Source organism: Budorcas taxicolor, chromosome 1, assembly GCF_023091745.1.
Source record: "Budorcas taxicolor isolate Tak-1 chromosome 1, Takin1.1, whole genome shotgun sequence".
NCBI lineage: Eukaryota > Metazoa > Chordata > Mammalia > Artiodactyla > Bovidae > Budorcas > Budorcas taxicolor.
In genome coordinates this window covers 128,146,189-128,165,806 of record NC_068910.1, presented here as the reverse complement: position 1 = coordinate 128,165,806, position 19,618 = coordinate 128,146,189, and positions in this window count along the sequence as shown.

Genomic DNA, 19,618 nt, shown 5'->3' with positions numbered 1-19,618 from the left:
CGTGAAAGAGGAGTGGAGATTGAGGAACTGTCAGATTCGAAGAGACCAAGGAATCACAACTAAATGAAATGTAGGGTCCTGGAATAGAAAAATGACAATAGAGAATGAATTGGCAAAGTTCAGTTAAGGTTGGTAGTTTCATTAATGGTATTTTACCTATGTTAATTTCCTGATTTGATCATTACATTAAGATTCTGTAAATTGTTAGCTTACAGAACACTGTACAAACTACAACTTGATTTATTAAAAAAAATATATTGTAGTGTACAAATATATAAATAATTATAAACAATATAAATATTATAATTATAATATATACAAGTGGAATAATATATTTTTACATTATATAATATACAAATAATATTATAATGTAAAAATCCTTCTATAGATTTTTTCATTTAACATTATGTCTTCAAGATTTGTCCATGTTCTGTTCATTTTAAATGCTACATAGTTTTTCACTGCATAGTTATATACATTTAAGCATTCCCTTCGTAAAGAACTTATTTTCTTTTTTTTCTCCCTTTTTTAATATTATAAATAATGTTAACAATTACAACATAGATGAAAGTTCCTGTGAGCCTGTTTGCAGTTTTTGTAATAGTGTTTTTTCCACTCACAAGAGTGGAAATTCTGAGTTGTAGGTTATGTGTATCTTGAACATTACTAAATAGTGCCAAGTTTATCTCCAAAGTGGTTAAACCCATTTATACTCCCACTTGCAGCATGTGAGTTGCCATTTCTTCACTTCACTTGCCAACACTTCTATCATCAGACTTTTAAAATTTGCCAATCTGATCAGTTCAAAATGATATTTCATTTTTGTTTTAATTTGCATATTTGCATTTTCCTGCTTAGTAATGAGGTTGAACATCTTTCTATATGATTTTTGGTCATTCATTTTTCCTACTCAGAAAATTACTTTTTCCTACTCAGAAAATCACTTTTTCATATCTAACTAACTTTGTATGACAACTTTATATGTATTGGTGATAAAGACTGGAGCAAAGCATAGAGTGCATGGATGATGCAGCGTTTGATTGCACTGGCTGAGAGGCAACATCCATAGTCTCGGCGTACTGAGTTTTGTTCCAGGTAACGGTCCAGAGAATATCCAGAGGTGGTTAAGGGTCCTGAAATCATGAAATAAGAGAAGTGGTTGCAGCAACAAGGACTGTTTCTCCTAAATCTCCTGTATCTTAGGAGGGATGTGACTGCTGATTAAAAAAAAAAGATAATGAACAAGGTCTCAGGAGGCAGAGGATGTATTAATGTTGTTTCAAGGGAGCCAAGGCCAGTGGTAGAAATTTTGAGGAAGCGTATTTGAACTCAAGTTCAGGGAGACTTTCTTTTTTAACAATGAATTTATTCTGGAATGGAATTGGTTGCATGATCCCTGAACACATTTAAGCTATTTTCAGGCCCCTGTGGATATAGCTAGAGAGATTCCTCTGCAGGGAAGGACTGTGAAGGAATAATGTCTCATCCAACTCAAAAGTCTGTGTTTCCATAGTAAACAGTTTGTAGAATGAAGCTCCAGGAAATGTACAAATGAGTCAATTTTTAAAATTTATATTTATGGTTGCTCAGTTAAAACATTGCTCGAGGTAATAGTGAGTCAGTCTTTAAATTTTCTAAGATTCATCAGCCAAACAAATAAGCCTAAATTGGCTGACTCAAAGCAGAGCATTGACTCCAAATTCCAAGTTGATTTTTATGATACTTCAAGCTCACCCCCTTCCCACTTCCACTCCAGATGACTCTCTGCCTTTTGGGTCCTGTGATTCTTGTAGCTAGATGATGTATCTACCCAGTGGTGCCATTTTATCTTTTGTGCTAAAAGATGTGGAAGCATAAAAGATAAATGGTGAAAGGAAGACTCTTTAGGGAAAGGGGAAAGTTTATAGCATTAGGCAGAAAATAAGGAGTTGTTTTTGAGCAACTAAAAGACGCCTTATAAATAGACTTGGCAAGCAACATGAGGAATTTTAGTTCGAGGGAGAATTTTCTGATAGACTTTCCAAACACTGTAATGAGTGTTTATGGGACTTCCCTGATGGCTCCGACAGTAACAAATTTGCCTATGAGGCAGGAGACCTGAGTTCAATCCCTGGATTGGAAAGATCCCCTGGAGAAGGGAATGGCTACCCACTCCAGTATATTTCTTCCTCATATGTCTTTAAAAATCAAGTAGTCCTAACTATAGGATGAGATGGTTGGATGGCATCAACAATTCAATGGCCATGAGTTTGAGCAAACTTCGGGAGATGGTGAAGGACAGGGAAGCCTGATGTGCTACAGTCCAGGGGGTCACAGAGTCAGACACGACTTAGCAACTGAACAGCAACAAAATGGCTAGTGGAAATTGAGGAATCCATTCTGATGCCATTCAGAGAGAAAGACTGTCAGTTTAGAAATTATCTTCCTGGAAACTCACTCTGCTGGCATGACCGTTGATAGGCCCTAAGTGGCCTCTAACTTTTGAAGATCTTGTATGTTCTGAGGATCACCATTGTTTTCCCTCTGGGCCACCCTGTTGGGGATTTTAATTGAAGGATTCCAGTCCAGTTACCCTACACTGATTCTATTCCTCCAGTATTGGTCATGAAGTTGCCATGGAGTTCCATGTGCTCCCAAACACTTTGCTGCACCAATGGATCATGTCTTCCATTATTTTCTCTTCTGGGTGAGATAGAGGTCAGTCCACGTTGTTGTTTCGTCTGCTGATTTTCTCTTACGTTTTGGGAATCAGCAGTGGGTGCCTGGCATCCTTGTTTCGTACAGAGATTTTACAGCCACTGCTTATTAATATTTCCCCTCTGGAAAGAGGCCTTTGGAAGAAAAGCAGGAGCAGGAGATAATGTAGGCAAGCTGCTGCCACCTCCCTGATTGTGACTCTTACTCTCTCTTACATTAGAAAAATCTTTCCTATAGACTCCTGCCTAGAAGATAGGCCCAGATAAATAAAAATGCTGGTAGAAATGCAGTTTAGGCTCCTGGGGTGAGTGCTTACTCCCTAGAGGCTCCTGAAAATGGGTAGATGTTAAGAGTTTTGCAGAAATATTATTCTGAGTTGAGTATATATAATAGTTGAAAGGAGACACCCAGGGAGGAAAAGAGAAATAGGAACCAGCTGGGAAGAAATGTACAAGAGTAGGAATGCCAACACCAGGAGGATTGGAAAATTAAAGGAACTGAGTGAAGGAAAAAAGTTGAAAATTTATGTAAATGCAGAGAATCAAAAGGCAGCTTTGAGAAAGAGATTAACATAATTATGATTCCAAGAGTGTAAGATTTTGACTTGATCATTAATGTGGATTCACTGGCAGTGGTAAGTGAAGAAGCTAGGAGGAAGTTTACTGAATAAATGTGCCTGGTGTTGATTGGCGTGTGTGTATCTACTGGGCCTTGTTTTGTAGTGCATTCTCTCTCCTTCCTCCTGTAGGTTGTGCTTGGGGAGACAGGAGCAGCGGGCTCATAAAGGCCTCAGATGTGCAGGATACCCCCATTTGAGCATCTGCCTGGTTTTCTCTGGAAAACCCAAAAGACCTTTTTGCTATTTATAATGATTCCAAACATTTGAAGAAAGCAGTTTATAAACACGAAAGGATGCTTAGAAAAGAGACCAGGAAACTGGGGAGTCAGAGGGGTAATTACAGAGAAAAATGCTAATCTCTCAGCAGCAGTTGTGGTTTGGAAAAGGATTGATTGCCTTCTGGATTTCTGAGCTGATGGTGTCCTGGGTGTACTTTGGTCTAGTGTCTGATCTAATATATTCTATCTTGACTTTTAGAGTATCTTAACCAATAAAAAAAAAAGTCTTGCTTTTTGGATGCCACATGGTAAGATTTGAGAGGGATCTGGGAAAGGCACTGTTATCCAATGATACCTTCCCCAGTGGATCAGTAGGATGTCAGAACAGAGAAGGACCTTTCAGAGAGGTGCTTGGGCACTTGAGTTAGGGTAGGTGCCCCTAGTCACTGTGTCCATATAGTCTAAGCTTTGGTTTTTCCAATAATCATGTGCAAATGTGAGAGTTGGACCGTGAAGAAGGCTGAGTGCCGAAGAACTGATGTGTTTGAATTATGGTGCTGGAGAAGACTCTTGAGAATCCCTTGGACAGCAAGGAGATCAAACCAGTCAATCCTAAAAGAAATCAACCCTGAATATTCATTGGAAGGACTGATGTTGAAGCTCCAATACTTTGGCCACCTGATGCAAAGAGCCAACTCATTGGAAAAGACTCTAAAGCTGGGAAGGATTGAGGGCAGAAGAAGAAGGGGGTGACAGAGGATAAGATGGTTGGATGGCATCATTGACTCAATGGGCATGAGTTTGAACAAACTCCGGGAGATGGTGAAGGACAGGGAAGCCTGGCGTGGTACAATTCATGGGGTTGCAAAGAGTCAGACATGACTTAGCGACTGAACAGAAATAGCAGTCATTGAGTCCATCAGAAACGCCTTCCATTCATATCTCTATCTGGCCCTGAGCAAGCAGGGCACATGGTGAAACAAACCACACAGTTCTAGAGCCACCTCTTTATTTTATGGCTGAGGAAATGGCAGCCCAAAGAGGCTAAGTGACACGCCCAAGGCCACACAGTGCTATAGCAGCAGATCCAAGGCTGGAGCTTTCCTCCGCTGCTCCTTCCACAGCGTGGAGCTGCACTCACACCACACCCCTCATCTCACTCAGAGAGATTCATCTCCTTGGGAGTCAGTGTTGCGTTTCCGGCAGTTCCCACCAGTGTCAAGTGTACTTGGAATTATGATGTATTTAATAACCTTTGAGTTACCTTGCTTGGAAACTTATAAATACCAGAACAGAGAGATGTTGATAGGAAAGGAAGGAATGAGGAAAACATGGGAGAATGAAGAAGATGCAGCAAGGGGCACTGCCTAAGAAGGACGGCCCGGGGCGGCGGGTGGTCACAGGCAGGTACAGCCTGTGTCCACCAGTGACATGAACACGGCAGCTGGATATGTGGCTGGAAAGCACTGACGTGGCTGTCAGGTGGGGCGAGTGGAGCTACTCTTCATACTACAGTTTACAATCCCCCCATAGGATTTATGGAGAAGGCAATGGCACCCCACTCCAGTACTCTTGCCTGGAAAATCCCATGGATCGAGGAGCTTGGTAGACTGCAGTCCATGGGGTCATGAAGAGTCAGACACGACTGAGCAACTTCACTTTCATTTTTCACTTTCATGCACTAGGGAAGGAAATGGCAACCCACTCCAGGGTTCTTGCCTGGAGAATCCCAGGGATGGGGGAGCCTGGTGAGCTGCCGTCTATGGGATCTCACAGAGCTGGACATGACTGAAGTGACTTAGCAGCAGCAGCAGCAGCATAGGATTTATATCATGAATTCATCTCTGGAGCAGCTCTGTCTAGTACTCTTGTTCCATCTGAATTTATTTCTAGCTTCTTAGGCTTGGCCAACTTTAGGTCCAGGACTGCAGGCTTAGTCTTCAGGAAACTTCTTGACCCAAGGCAGTTTGGACCAAGCACCTGGAGGAGGGCAGCTTGGCATTCAGCCTGAGCTGCGACTCATCTTGCCCCTGCCACTTCCCCAGCTGCTGAGACTTGGGGTGCATCGCCCTTTCTCCTGGGCTCTGTTTCCTTTTCTGTAAAATGGTATGGCCAGAAGGCTTACAGGGGGCAGCGTGTATGACTGAGTCGGCACCTAGCCGGTACCCCCTCTTCTCCTACCCCTGCCTTATCATAAGCGATCTTCTTGGATAAAATCCCACTTCCATTTCAAAATTCCTATGGCTTTTCTAGTCGTCTCCTTGGCTAGTTTTCCTATTGTTCTTCAAGTGCACGTGAAGAGCCATTTTGTCTCTTATTACAGAATCTTCAGCAGCTTACTCAAATACTCAAGTGCCTTCAGAAGAGCTCCATTTGTCACTGAGCTTCTTGGGTTCCTCATGGCCACTGATTCTTTAAGATCCATTTGTACCTGGTGCTGAGATCACACAGCGCCTTAAAAGCCCACAGTTGCATGTATAAGCCATCCAGTTTTACCCTTCCTAATTTACAAGATACCGCAGCCAAATTTCTCAGCTTGTTCAGGGTGAATTCCTTATGAGGCTCTGCCTAAAACAAAGCCCCTGTTCTCGCTTTATGCCTCTTTGTCCTCACAGAAGTCAATCTGTCATAGTCCAGTGCAGGGCAGCCTAGAGGGATCCATTACTCTCATTGGAAGGGCCCTCTATCTGAGTTTTCCTGCAGGGCGCTGGGTTTCAGATATGTCCCTCTGCTCCTGCGACAGGCCGCTGACTTGCATCTGTGTTGTGACAGGGCGATTATGCATGTTGTGAATAAACATGCTTGTGTACGCGTGTGTGCTGTCACAGCAATGAGTAGCATCCAATAAATACCGGGTTCAGAGCATGCCAACATCCTCCCAACAGCTGGCACAGCTGAAAACTCGCCTGCCTTATTAGCACTCCACTTATCTGGAATCTGCTCACTGAGCAGAAACAACTTCATAAATTTCTTCTATTTGCATTCTGCCTTGCTGTCACTCGTTACCAGTGGCCTCCCTCCCTCCCAGGATCGCGCAGACTGGCCTCCTGCAGCCTGGCCTGCTCTGTGTCCTCACCTCTGCCCTGGAGCCGAGGTGAGGCTTGTGGATGGGCACCCCCCCCGCCACCGCACTGGGGAAGGATGCATGACAATTGTTTCCCTTTATCCCGGAGAAGGTGACATTTCTAGATCTCCTTTTTCCTCCTGTCAATTTGTAACCTCTTCCTTCCGAACCAGGTTAACATGCACAAGTCCAAACCTTCTTTCAAATGGGAGAGAGAGAAAGAGGCTGGCAGTAATTTGGTTGTCCAAGAAAATATCCCCTCTCAGTGTCTTTCAGAGATCAGTCAGTTACATTCTCACTGTTTGCCAGTTTCTCTTAATCATTCTAATCTGATTCCCCAGCCTTTTAACCTCTCTCTCCTTTGCCCTGGCTCTTTTACTCCATGCTGTGTTGTCAGCTGTTTCATTAGCCACAGTTCACCACTCGGAGCGTCCAGTTAAATATTTGCAGGCCAGGTGCCTTTTATTATTGCTGTGTGATGTGGGGAAGGCTGATTCCTTCTCTCCTCTTGGACACAAACCCTCCTCCCCTGTATTACCCTTGGTTATAAATGGTGGTCTGCTTGCCATCTGGGATCCTTCCCAAATTGCTCCCTCCTGCCCTGGGACCCTGAACTCCCTGCTGGACTGGGGAGGCAGCTTCTGAATTCAGCAGAACTCCTGAGCAGCAGCCTCATTAAAAATCACATCACGGACTTGGTTTTATTTTTTTCCCTCCCTGACTTGATGAAAACAAAACAAGAAGAGGTGGGGAGGGAGGAAGGAGGAGAGCTGGAAGTGAATTGCTTAATGGAGACACTCAGTCTGAATATTTAATATGCTGATTTTATTGAATAAAAGGTGAAAAAGTGGTTCTTGTTTGTTGCTTGCCTGTCAAACCATGGCAAACAAGCATTCTTTTCCCTGACTGCAGCTTTTTATTACTGTATGGATTCTAGAGTGTAATTATGCCCTATATCTGAGCTGCATTATACACACAATTATAATTCCCAGGCTGAACTATTTATTTATGGCCAGGGGAGATATTTGTTCAGTTTCCTAGGAGGATTATTTTTTTGGGGGGGTGATGTCTCTCATTGTCTTGCCCTTCACCAAGATGGATTGTCCAGGAGAAGCCCCTCGCTCTGAGCCCCTGGCTTGTCTGTTGACAGTTTGGACGGACTTCCCAGCTACATTTATGCAAGCTATTGGAGAAAGACGCTGGGCTAAAGAAATTTCAGGGCTATAAATGTTTGAGAATGTTTGCACTGTTTTCAGAGCTTTCATGGGAAGGACTTTTTATTCTAGCTATTATCATCTCATGAAGTCTGATTTGGAATCATTTTAGAAAATAGCTTTCTCTAGGTACAGCCTGCCTAGCAGTTCATAAAGAAAGAGCCTGTGGCTAAATAGAATTCAGGTCAGTAAACACTTTTGAGGACCTTACTGTGAGTTGGGCCCTGTGCTGGGTACTAGGGCATAGAGATGAGGAAGGCTCTGTCTTTATCCTGGAAGATCCACAGCTCATCCCGAGAAACAGATATACCATTAATTATATGAAAAATGTAGTAAGTGCTGCAATATTGGTTCATACATTGATTTACATTTTTTTAGTGTCATACTATATCTGAGCACTAGACAGAGGATGTAGATGTAATTGGAGAGAAAAAGATACTGGTCTTTGCCCTCAGGTGTGTTCTCTACCCTTGTTGTTGAAAGAAGTGAATGGAACCAGACAAACAAAAAGTCAACAAGTAAATAAAAAATTTAAGGTACTGAAGATTGCCATAGAAAGGAAATGGGAAGATGTGATTGGGAATGTCTGAAGGTGGAACAGGAGGAGATGGGTAGTTAGAGAAGATCTCTTTGAGAAGGTGTCATTTCAGCTGAGACCTTAGTGATGAGAGGGAGCTGGGCATGGGTTGACATGGGGGAGGAGCTTTCTGGCAGCAGGAACAGTCCGTCCAAAAGTTCTGAGACAGGGACTGCGAGGACGCACAGGGAGGGAGGAAGACAACATGGCGAGGTGGCTGGGACTGGGCCACTTAGACCCTTGTAGACTGTGGAAAGGACTGCTGGGGTTTTGTTCTCTTTTGCAGTGGGAGATCACTAGGCACCAGCTGATGCGACTGTGTCAGCGGTCCCAGTCTCCCTTAGCCTAGATAGAGGCACAACTTCCAAACTAGATCAGTCTATTATTCCCTTCCTGGAACAGAAGGATGACGAAGTGAATAAAAATGCCTGGGGTCTCCCTCTTCTTTCTACCAGACTTGTGGTGGCTTCTGCCCTAGCAGCAGGTTTCTTATTTATCATCTGATACTCTCTCAGGCCCTGTCCATCTTCAAGGCTGGCTTTCCAACCTTCCATTAATTTCGTGAACCTTAAAATTATTTCTCACAACTTTCTTTTGGATTAAGTTAACAAGGTTTTGTTGCAACCAAGGAAATCCAACTGGCTGGAGAAGAGAAGAGGCATCTTCAGAGATCTGTTTTTCTTTTTCTGTCTATTTTGGCTCTAAGCTATTTACATCTAGGCCTTATCTGTTTTCTGAGTCTCAAGAGTTCAAACATTGATTGCTGCTTCCTGATGATTTTCTAATTCTTTTATGTATTTTTCATTTTTGTAAAAATGTGTCCAGAATAATTTTCTTATTCCTATGGCTCAAAAGTTCAATACTTAGCTGTGAAGAATGTATTTTAATCTTTCTACTTCTAGATGTCTCTTCTTTCTATGAGTCTTTTAAATGTTCTTTTCTTCTAAGTTTTTATCTCTCAAACTTATAATAACCTTTTTGAAATATGATTACTTTACAAAGAAGTCAACTCTTTTAACTAGGGTTTTAATGCATTTTCCTATTTGAACATTTTTCTCTTGCATTTTGCGTTAATTGAAGACATGTATTTACAAATAGAATCTCACTATTTCTCATGTTCATTTCCATTTCTAGTGTGATTTGTAAATAAACTCAGGCCATGAAGTCCAACAACAAGTGACATGTGGATCCTTGGTATTCCAATACATATTTTCTTAGAGATTATGTTTTTGATAAAATTTATACCGAAAGGACAGGAGAAAGGAAGAAGTGTATACAGTTAGCTATGGGAGTGTGCCTTCTCTGAAGGTCATGACAAAACTAGGATTCTCAAGTGCTGTAGGGACAAGCAAGGTTATTTGATGCTATTTTGTGCTTTTGTAGCACCTTTATTTTGAGGACTGATTTCTCAGTTTATTTTTAACCAAAGAGAATTAACTTGTTCAAAACCCCTAAACCACAGGGAAATCATCTAAAGCCTTACAAAAAATGTCTAGACCAGCCACAGAGCAGACTACCTCAATGAGTAGAGATAGCTAAGGAGATAGGGGTTACACAGTACAGCTTGATAAGTGATATTATCATGAGTTAAGTACAAGATGCTTTTGTATAGGCGAGACCTCTGCTCAAGCCTTGTGATGAGTAGTTTCCAAAAGAAGGAGGTAGGAATGAGAGCTGAGGGAGAAGAAAGAGTTAACCAAGCAAAAACAGAGTAGAGTTCTAGACAGAACTATGTTTACCTACAAAGGGATGCAGGTGAGCATGAGGTCCATTTTTGCATCTTCAGTGTAACTACGGCAAGACCCAGAGAGGGATGATGATGGAGAGGCAGCTGGAAGGTGCTTCACCATGCACGGACTATCGTCACGTGCAACATAGGTTTAGCCTTCGTACTGTCTTCCCCAGTGGTCACTCTGGCTAGGGGTCCAGTTTTCCTCATTCTTCTGAAGTAAATACTAATATCTCTTGAGAAGGTTGTGGTTAGGCTGAATGATAGAGCATATACCTGTTACAGAGGATGATATGGGTATGGTAGGTAGAACTCCAGGACTCCCCCTAAAGATTTCTTGCCCTGTTCTTCAGGATTGTAGCTATACTGAGATATCACACACAAGGTTATGTTAGATTAAACAACAAAAGGATTTTGCAGATGTAATTAAGTTTACTAATCGGTTAACTTCAAGTCATTTGAAAGCAAAAAGGTTTTACCAGCTCTTGCCTGGAAAATCCCATTGACAGAGAAGCCTGGTAGGCTACAGTCCATGGAATCACTAAGAGTTGGACATGACTGAGTGACTTCACTTTGACTTTTCACTTTCATGCATTGGAGAAGGAAATGGCAACCCACTCCAGTGTTCTTGCCTGGAGAATCCCAGGGATGGGGGAGCCTGGTGGGCTGCCATCTATGGGGTCTCAGAGTTGGACACCACTGAAGCGACTTAGTACCAGTAACAGAAAAAGAAAGACTTCCCAGGTGGTGCTAGTGGTAAAGAAGCCCCCTACCCCCCATCCCATGCAGAATACACAGGAGACATAGGTTTGATCCCTGGTTGGGAAGATCCCCTGGAGAAGGAAATAGCAACCCACTCCAGTATCCTTGCCTAGAGAATCCCGTGGACAAAGGAGCAAGGTGGGCTACAGTCCAAAGGGTTCACAGAATTGAACATGACTGAGGTGACTTAACACATACAGTAGAAGAAGCCAAAGAGATTCCAAGTGTGAGAATTCAGTGCACGCTTGCTGGTTTGAAGATGGAGGTTCTCATATGTCAAGAAATGAGGAAGGTCTCTATGAGCTGAGACCAGACCTTGGCTGACAGCCAGCAAAGAAATGGGGGACTTTTTCTGATAGCCTCAAGGAACTGAATTCTGTCAACAGCTTGAATTAGATGGGAAGTGGATTCTTCCCCAGAGTTTCCAGATGAGAGTTTGGTCCACCTGACACCTTGATTTCAAACTATGAGAATCTAAGTGGATAATGCAGTTCAGCCCACTCAGATCTGACCTACAGAACTGCAAGATGTTAAATGGGTGTGGTTTGGCCATAATTTGTTGCGCAACCATAGCAAACGAATACAATGGTATCAAATTTATGATGCTTTGGAATTAGAGTTGAATTCAAGTCCTGCCTGAGTCTTCCATGCACCAGTTTTATGGTTATGGGCAAATTACTTAGTAACCTCTCTGAGCCTCAGTTTCCTTATCCATAAAAAAGAATAGAAATACTATTTACCTTATAGCATTAGTAGGAAGTCTAAGTCAGGAAACATGGTAAGTGCTCACCTCAGAGTAGAGTGTGCAGTGATTGTTAGCTGTTTTTTGCCATGGGTTTTGCAACTACCACCTCTGTTTTGTGTAGTACCTCTCAGAGTGTCCAGCACACAGTAGGTGCTTAATCTATGCTAGTACTTTTCAGCTTGCCTCCATCTTCCCTCATTTCCTTGAAAATCTCCTGTTCTAACTGCCACATTCCTGCCTATCTCCTCCACTTTGTGAATATTGATTTTGAGACTGGAAGGGAAACATTTATCATTCTTAATTGCAATAAAATCATTACAATGGTGTTAAACATTCAAATAGAAATTAAGTTCCACTGCATAATGCAAAGACAACTATTAATCTGTGCCGGTAGCCAAATGCAGGAAAAGTGATATGGATAAAATGGATGTGATGTATTAATAACATGATGCCAGGGAAGGAATTTCGATCTGAGCAAAGTAGTTATAGTTTACAGGCAAGTCTTTCTGTTTCAAAATGGAGAATCAGCAGATAAATTCCTGCAGCAAAATCACAACATAGAAGGAGAACTTAAAAAAGAATAAAGAAGGCATTTAATTTCTAAGTAATTATCAATACTGTCAGTGGAAGATAAAGTTGCAAACACTGATACATAAAGATTTATGTTCATTCTTATACAAATTAGCATGAAAACTGATTAACAGACATATCTGCTCCTCTGTTTCTGACCAAATACCATCTCAGCCCTGGGCAGGCAAGACTCTCAACTGGGATCACATGCAGGCAGGGGTTAGGGGACTTGAAGCTTAGATAATTTTTGGAGCCCTCACTAAGAAAAATATGGAATAGTGAGTTAAACGTTAGGTAGAAAACTGAACACTTCTCATCCTGAATGAGAAAAGACATTGCATCCTTTATAAATTTTTTTAAAAATTATTTATTTGGCTGCATCAGGTCCTAGTTGCAACATTCGGATTCTCTAGTTGTGGCAACTCTTGAGTGCACAGGCTCAATAGTAGCAGAGCCTGGGCTTAGTTGTTTTGCAACATATGGACCTTAGTTCCCCAGCCAGGGCTCGATCCTTTGTCCCGCTGCATTGGAAGGCAGATTCTTAACCCCTGGACCACCAGGGAGGTCCCTGTAAATTTTTTAAGAAGATAACAAATATTACAATCATCACAAAATCTAAGAAAATGACTTAATATTTTTATTATTAATTTCTTGCCTACTATGGTCATGTATGGATGTGAGAGTTGGACTGTGGAGAAAGCTGAGTGCTGAAGAATTGATGCTTTTGAACTGTGGTGCTGGAGAAGACTCTTGAGAGTCCCTTGGACTGCAAGGAGATCCAACCAGTCCATCCTAAAGGTGATCAGTCGTGGGTGTTCATTGGAAGGACTGATGCTGAAGCTGAAACTCCAATACTTTGGCCACCTCATGCGAAGAGTTGACTCATTGGAAAAGACTCTAATGCTGGGAGGGATTGGGAGCAGGAGGAGAAGGGGATGACAGAGGATGAGATGGCTGGATGGCATCACTGACTCAATGGACATGAGTCTGAGTGAACTCCGGGAGTTGGTGATGGACAGGGAGGCCTGGCGTGCTGTGATTCATGGGGTCGCAAAGAGTTGGACACAACTGAGCGACTGAACTGAACTGAACTGAACTGATACTTCTATAATACATGGGAAAAAGTATTATAGAAGTATACTTTTTCCCTATGTATTTGGTTGCATGCTCTTTGATCATCATTTCATATGATAATAATATTGCAATTTTCTATAGAGAAAATTTATTTTTCCTCCAGCATGGCTGATAGGAATTTGTTTGTAATTATTTGGAAGTTGTTTTTTGTTTCCGAATGTCATCTTGGGAATACTGCCTCTGTAACTTCCTCTGCAGGATCTCACCTAGAAGTTGCTTCTCACCCCTAGGGGAGGCCTTGGAGAAGTCTGTTCCTTTAATCTCTCTTGTCCTGGCCTCCAGAGCTGCTGCAGCCTCAGCTGGCCTTGCTCCTTGGGTATTCAGTACCCATCCTTCAACCAGTACCTTCCTTCTGATTTTAAAGAGCAGCGTCTCTTCTTCTTAGAGTCTAAGATGGTGTCCAATTGCTCAGTAAGGGCCGCCAGGGGCAATTTCTGCTGGAGGACAGGTGGATGTGGAGGTATTGCTGGAAGGGCAGTCCCAGGACACCATGAGAAGGCCTCCATGAACAGCTAAGGCCACTCCTTCTTCCTTGCATCCATGGAGCAGAACCTGACCAGCCTTAGAAGGGGCAAGGCATGGGAAGGGTCCGCAGCCTAACACCACTGTTGTTGAGTTGCCAAGTGTCTGACTCTTTTTGACCCCATGGACTGTAGCCTGCCAGGCTCCACTGTCCATGGGATTTTCTAGGCAAGACTTTCAACTGGGATCGCTGGAGTGGGTTGCCATTCCCTTCTGCAGGGGATCTTCCTGAACCAGGGATGGAACTCATGTCTCCTGTGTATTCTGAATTGGCAGGCACATTCTTTACCACTGAGCCAACTGAAAAGCCCCCTTAGCTTAGTGTTAAGCTCACCTCTCCTCTCAATTTATCCTCAATCTACCTTTCTAACTTGCAGTTTTGACAAACTTTTTCCCCAAAATGCCTTTGTCTCTCCCACTTCTGGCCCTGAATCTTCTAGTACCTCTACTTGGGATGCTTTACCCTACCTCAGCATTTACCTCCTGAGATCCCTGAAAGCCTAGATCAGATTCTGCTTCCCCATGAAGCCTTCCTTGATTCCCTTTACCAGACGAGAAATCTTGTCTATGCCTGAACCCCTTTAGCGCCCAGTGTCCTCTGTTTTTGCAGGGACCATTCCAGAATATCTTTGCATATTATCAATATATACATCTGTGTATCTGTGGAAAATGAGCAAAAAATCTCTCCAGCTAAATAGAAAAGAAGCCAAAAGCAAGCATAAAAGCATTTAATCTTCAAGTTTTGAAGTTATTCATTCACTCAGTATACTCTTCCCATGCTAAAACTGGAGTTATAATACTAAGCAAGTCAGAATTCTGTCCTTCAAGAGTTTATGGGCTTCCCTGGTGGCTCAGATGGTAAAGAATCTGCCTGCAATGCCGGAGACCTGGGTTTGATCCCTGGGTTGGGAAGATCGCCTGGAGGAGGCCATGACAACCTATTCTAATATTCTTGCCTGGAGAATCCTCGTGGACAGAGGAGCCTGGTGGGCTACAGACCTTGGGGTCGCAAAGAGTTGGACATGAGTGAGTGACTAAGCACGTAGGGTTTACAGCTATGGGAGACCAATATTAATTTCACACACAGTGGGGATAAAAATTTTAAAGGACAAGATCTACGTCTTTGTAAGGTAGTGACAGGGTTCTTGTGTGTGTGTCCTTTTGGAGGCACAGGATATGAGATCAAAGAATAAATAGCAGTTAGCTTGGTAAAGAAGAGGAAGCACTCCCGGCAGAAGGAACGGCTTTAAAAGGCCCTGAACTAGGAAGGGTCTTGTTGCATTTCAAAATCCTAAAGAATGCTTATTATTATGTGCATATCTTTGGTAGTTTATTTGTTTCTGTGGCTGTATCCTCTCACCCTATAAATTTCTAGAAATCCTCTCCTAAGCATTTCTGCATCCCTCCTGCCTATCACAGTGCCTATCATATACTCATTAAATGTTTGCCTAACTGACTCAAATCTCATTTGTTAAGCAAAAGAAAGCACAGAGTCTATGTCAGAGCATACAGAATTTCAAACTCATTTTTTATATCTCATCGATTCTAAGATGTGCATATCTTCATTTACTGTCTTTTAAATGGTTTTTTTTTTAACATTTGATTATGTCTTACAACTACTTTTGGCAATGTTTTTCTTTCTTGGTAGTACATAAAACAATGGTATGTTTTAAAAGTGGTGGTATTTTATATTCACAGAAATGTGGTAGATATCTTCATATGGTTAAATTCCTCACTGTTAATTCAAAGAAGTAAATGAGTGATTTTCATAATTTTTAATTTTTTGGACTAATTTTTCAAACTAATCACTGATTTGACTCTATTGGGACATACAGTCTTACTTTGGACAGATAGAATTGCTGGGGTAGAAAAAAGCAAAAGGAAATTGGTTCCACTTTTCATCCATTCTGGAGGATAGTGAATACCTGTTGTTTTGTCTGTCCAGAAGTACCCCAAGGCTTTCTCCCCACTAGAAACTTCTCCCTTCTTATCTGGTCCACCACCTCTCCTCCTCTCATTCTCTTCCACAGTTACTGTGGGAAGGGCAGTGTTGTGGATCCTGACCCCTGGCCTCATTTGTCTGGTCCAGATTGCAGTTGAATGGTGCATAGTTCCTAGCATAGGAATTTGGATCTGTAACAACCAGGGAACCTTGGATTAGCTATCATTTTGAGTATCTGGCCTGTAGGGTGTAAAATTTGGGAATTTATAGGGTCCTCATTCAGTCATGAAAACTGAGACAGAGGAAGCCTCTCTATGGCCAGAGGAAAGAGAGAAGGAGGCATACAGTGATGAACAGAATACATGTGCATGATGGCCCTGGGATTCTGTCTGCATTCCTATTAATGGCTTGCAGAAGACAACCAGTAACCTTGAGGTATATTCTCTCTTGCATTTACTTCTTAGTAATTTCAACCAGATTGTAACTGTTTAAAGCCAAAATAAACTCAATTTATACTGTATATATATTATAATATATATATATATATATATAATGTATATATAGTACAGGCATACCTCAAATATAATGTAGGTTCAGTTCTATTCCAGACCACTTCAGTAAACCAGATATTGCAATTAAGGGAGTCACAGTAAATTTTTGGTTTCCTAGTGCATATATAGTTATACTCACACTATACTGTAGTCTATTAACTGTGCAATAGCATTATGTCTAAAAAACAGTGTTCATACCTTAATTAAAAAATAATTTATTGCTAAAAAATGCTAACCATCATATGAGCCTTAAGAAATCATAGTTTCTTTGCTAGTGGAGGGTCTTGACTTGATGTTCATGGCTGCTGACTAATCACTGTGGTGGTTGCTAAAGGTTGAAGTGATTGTGGCCATTTCTTAAAATAAGAAAATAATGAAAATTACTGCATTGACTGACTCTTCCTTTCATGGAAGATTTCTTGATTTCTCTGTGGCATACAATGCTAATGCTATTTTGATAGCATTTTATCCACTGTAGAACTTCTTTCAAAATTGGAATCAAGCCTCTCAAACCCTACCACTGCTCTATCAATTAAGTTTATGTAATATTTTAAATCCTTAGTTGTCATTTTAAAAGTCTCCATAGCATCTTCACCAGAAGGAGATTCCATTTCAAGAAAGCACTTTCTTTGCTCATCCCTAAGTAGCATCCTCTCATTTGAGTAAGTTTGATCCTGAGATTGCAGCAATTCTGTCTCATCTTTAGGCTCTCCTTCCAGTCAGTTCTAGCTCTCTTGCTATTTCCACCACATCTGCAATTACTTTCTCCAATGAAGTCTTAAATACCCCAAAGTCATCCATGAGGGTTGAAATAATCTTTTTCCAAGTTCCTATTAATGTTGGTATTTTGACCTTTTCTCATAGGTCATAAATGTTCTTAATGTTATCTAGAATGGTGAATCTTTACCCAGGTCTACCAGAGAAATCACTCTTTCAGATAGCTGTCATTTTATGAAATGTATTTCTTAAATAATAAGACTTGAAAGCTGAAATTACTCCCTGATCCATGGGCTCCAGTATGGAATTTTTTTAGCAGGGATGAATGTGAATTTCTAACATCTCCATCAGAGCTCATTGGTAATCAGATGCATTGTCAATAGCAGTAGTAATTTGAAAGGAGTCTTTTCTTCTGAGCAGTAGATCTCAACAGTGGACTTAAAATGTTGAGTAAATCATGTTGTAAAGAGACATGTCACCCAGGCTTTGTTGTTCATTTATGAAGCATAGGCAGAATAGATTTAGTATAATTCTTAAGCACCCTAGGATTTTCAGAATGGTAAATAAGCATTGGCTTCAGGTTACCAGCTTGAGCCCCACTAGCGCCCAACAAGAGAGTCAGCCTATTTTTGAACTTTGTAGCCAGGTGTTGACCTCTTCTCTCTAACTATGAAGTCCTAGATGGCATCTTCTTCCAATTAAAGGCTGTTTCGTTTGCACTAAAAATCTGTTGTTTAGTGTAGCCATCTTGTTTGATTTTCTTGCCTAGATCTTCTTGGAGAAGGAAATGACAACCCACTCCAGTATTCTTGCCAGGAACGTCCCATGGGCATAGGAGCCTGGTGCGCTATAGTCCATAGGGCATAAAGAGTCAGATCTGGATAACCTGCAGCTGTACATCGGTACATCAGCACTTGGTGCCTCACCTTGTGCTTTTATCTTGTATAGATGGCTTCTTTTCTGAAACCTCATGAGCCAACCTCTTCTGGCTTCACACTTTTCTTCTGCAACTTCCTCACCTCTCTCAGGTTTCATAGAATTGAAGAGAATTAGGGCCTGGCTTTGAATTAGGCTTTGGCTTAGGGGAATGCTGTAGCTGATTTGATCTTCTATCCAGACCATTGAGACTTTCCCCATATGAGCAGCGAGTTTACTTTGTTTTCTTATCATTCATACGCTCACTGAAATAGCACTTTAATCTCCTTCAAGAACTTTTTAATTCTAGACTCTGGCACTAGAGGCCTCACTTTCATCCTCTCTTGGCTTTTGACATCTCTTCCTCCCTAAACTTAATCATTTCCAGTTTTTTATTTAAAATGAGAGATGTGGAACCCTTCTTTTCATTTAAACTCTTAGAAGCCATTGTAGTGTTATTAATTGGTCTAATTTCAATATCGTTGTGTCTCAAGGAATAGGGTGGCCCAAGGATTGGGGGAAAAACAGGAGAACTGCAGGTTGGTGGAACAGTCAGAACACATGCAACACTTACCAGTTCAGTTAGCCTTGTATGGGCTTCCCTGGTGGCTCAGAGGTTAAAGCGTCTGTCTGGAATGCAGGAGACCTGGGTTCGATCCCTGAGTTGGGAAGACCCCCTGGAGAAGGAAATGGCACCCCACTCCAGTACTCTTGCCTGGAGACTCCCATGGAGGGAGGAGCCTGGTAGGCTACAGTCCATGGGGTTGCAAAGGGTCGGACACGACTGAGCGACTTCACTTTCACTTTAGCCTTGTATGGGTACAGTTTGCCGTGCCCCCAGACAATTACAATGTTAGCATCAAATATCACTGATCATTGTAACAAGTATAGTAGTAATGAAAAAGTTTGAAACATCATCAGTTCAGTTCAGTTCAGTCGCTCAGTCGTGTCCGACTCTTTGCGACCCCATGAATCGCAGCACGCCAGGCCTCCCTGTCCATCACCAACTCCCGGAGTTCACCTAGATTCACGGCCATCGAGTCAGTGATGCCATCCAGCCATCTCATCCTCTGTTGTCCCCTTCTCCTCCTGCCCTCAATCCCTCCCAGCATCAGAGTCTTTTCCAATGAGTCAACTCTTCGCATGAGGTGGCCAAAGTACTGGAGTTTCAGCTTTAGCATCAGTCCTTCCAAAGAAATCCCAGGGCTGATCTCCTTCAGAATGGACTGGTTGGATCTCCTTGCAGTCCAAGGGACTCTCAAGAGTCTTCTCCAACACCACATTTCAAAAGCATCAGTTTTTCATCACAGAAAAAATGTGACAAGGGCTGCCAAGTAAGCAAATACTGTTGGAAAAATGGCACTGATAGACTTGCTCAGTTCAGGGTTTCCACAGATCTTCAATTTGTAAAAAATGGAATGTCTGTGGAGTGCACTAAAACAAAGCTCCATTACGTGAGCTGCGCCTGTATTCTTAGAAAGTGGTTGTTTAGTCCCTACCTGCATGAAAGTCCTTTGTGGGAGGGAGCACACCATTTCCCATGGACCCCATCCTAGTACAGGGAAATGAGGACTTTTTGGTAAATCCATTCATATTGATGAAACAGCTTCATAGGAGTTTCACGAATGGTTGGTAGTTCTAT